The following is a 2,480-nucleotide window of genomic DNA, read 5'->3' on the forward strand; positions in this document are numbered from 1 at the left end:
AGTTGGTGAAACTTCCCTTCTCAGAGATCTTGAGTCTCCTCAGAAATGTATTTTTCATTTTGGACGGAACATTCAGGATAAATATGATCTGTTCGAGTTCCTGGTTCTCTCATCAGGACTGTTTCTTAGGCTTCACTGGCACAAGAAAAGGGTTTTGATAGTCCAGGGTAAATCCTGACAAAAGCAAAGCACGGTATCTATGAAAAACTAACCACTCAGAAGAGAACAACAGATAAAAGGCCAGGCCGACCTGTCCTGCAGGATAGGTAAGGTTGGTCCGGCAACAGGGGTAGAGGGGAAGTGCCCATCTCCTGCTAGAAGAGCTAGAGAAGACACCTTTCGGTGAGACCACCAGGAGAGAAGAGCAGTAGGTGCTGATGATGAATATTTTAATCAGCCGAGAAGGTCATAATGACAATGTTCCATGTTCAGAGTAAACATATGGGATTAAAAAATAAAAAAAAAAAAGATTTTTTTAAAAGGACTTTTTTTTTAAGGAGTTTAAACAAAAGTCCTTTTTAAGAGACAGATGGCTGTTTAAACCAAAAGTACAACTCACTGCGAGAATCGCCGCATTATTTATTGGGGTAGAAAGGACCTGGAATGTAGAAAGACCCATTCTGCAGAGGAAAAAATAGAATCACTAACAGGCCTCATGCCTTTCACAGCCATTGGCTAGAATCCCTGCCTCATGAGACCCTGTCCTAGAAGGCCGCTAGAACCATCTCAACTATGTTAGTCTTTCTTGGAAGCCCACAAGTGTTTGCCCAGTTAAGAACACAGTATCAATCAATCACATTATGTTATAATGATTGTCGATATCTTTAAAAGCCTTGTCAAGTTCCTTTTTTGAGTAACCCTCACCCAACCCTTAGTGAAATTTATCTGTGGTTCACCTCTTTGAAATACTTTATTTTTGTTCCACATTTACCATAGCCAAAAAAAAAAAAAAAGCTTCTTATTAACAAAGTGTTCAGAAGGGGGCGCCACTGTAAACAATGATAATTTTCGCTGCTGGGACAATTTTGTTGCAGAAACGGTCGAAAGCAATCAGGTCAGACAGAGCCAAGGGCTGGAGGGATTTTTAAAATTACAAAAACCAAACCAAATCAAACCAAAACAAAAATCAAAAATCAAAACCAATGGCCAAGATTTCAAGTTTGCTACTAAAGGCATGACATTCTCCTAAGACATGTGAGTGACTTGATGAATATATTTATATATTTACATTTGAAGACGGAACTATTTGATGCAGCAAATCCACGTTGATTAAAAATTACCATATGGGGGGCTCCTGCATGGCTCAGTGGTTTAGGCCTCTTCCTTCGGCTCAGGTCATGATTTCAGGATCCTGGGATGAAGCCCCACATCGGGCTCTCTGCTCAGCGGAGAGCCTGCTTCCCCCCTCTCTGCCTGCCTCTCTACGTACTTGTGATGTGTCTGTCAAATGGGTAAATAAGATCTTTAAAAAAAGAATTACTAGGTGTGAAATACATCGAGGGTATGCGAAGGAAAATGATTTCACCTGATCTGACTAGGAAGTGGTTGAAGCCTGAATTAAAGTCTATAAAAAGAGTAAAAACCTGGAAAAATATATGGGGAAAAATCCCTAGAAAAACAGCAATAATAACTGGCTGCCCTTTATTGATCCAGATCCTGCGGTAGGCAAAGAAGGGCTGGTTTTTGCCAGAGGATGATCTCCGTTTGTCTTCTGGCATTTCCTGCAAGCCAGGCATGGGGCTCTGCACTAGAGCTGCAAATTCTGGGGGGGCCCTCACTGTCCCTTTTCTCTTCTCAGCGGGACAACGGGCATGTCCATGGTGCAGTGTGACAGGCTTTACCACAGGGAGATAAAAGACTGCCAAGGGTAGGTTGGAGCTGTGAAAAGCCACTTAGGAACAGATTTTCAGGGGAGGTGATAGACAAGGGCAAAGAGAAGAATGAGGATGAGTGTGTCAAGTTTCAAAGTGCCAGGAGGCAGCACAGTGCATTCGGGAAACTACAGCAAGTTCATGACAACAGACAGCTGATCTGGCAGCATCACCTGTGGATGGAGGCTGAGCCGCGGGGTTAACACTGGGGGTGAGATGGTTTGTATACTATGCTGAGGAGGTGAGTTACTACACTGTGGGGGCACAGGGAGTTACGGGAGGATTTCAAGTATCAGAATCGTAAACCATAATAGAGTATTTAATTGCATCCTAGCTTTCATCAAGTGTAAGATGCAATATAGTTTATGTTCGACTAAGAAAGAGAAATGCTGTCAGTTAAACTAGGATATGTCATCAAGTGCAAGGTGAGTGCCACCTTAAGAGATATTAAAATGGGGGGGCGAGGACTAATCTTAGAACAGTAAATTGTGGTACTAGAATAATTAAGAAAGGTCGAACACTTGGATCAACTAAAAAAGTGATTATTGCTTACCATGTGTCCCAAACTATATTAAGTCTCCAAAAATTTTATATCATTTGGTAGGTCAG

Source organism: Mustela putorius, unplaced genomic scaffold (genome assembly GCF_011764305.1).
Source record: "Mustela putorius furo isolate JIRA1106 unplaced genomic scaffold, ASM1176430v1.1 tig00000328_pilon_pilon_pilon, whole genome shotgun sequence".
Taxonomy (NCBI): Eukaryota; Metazoa; Chordata; class Mammalia; order Carnivora; family Mustelidae; genus Mustela; species Mustela putorius.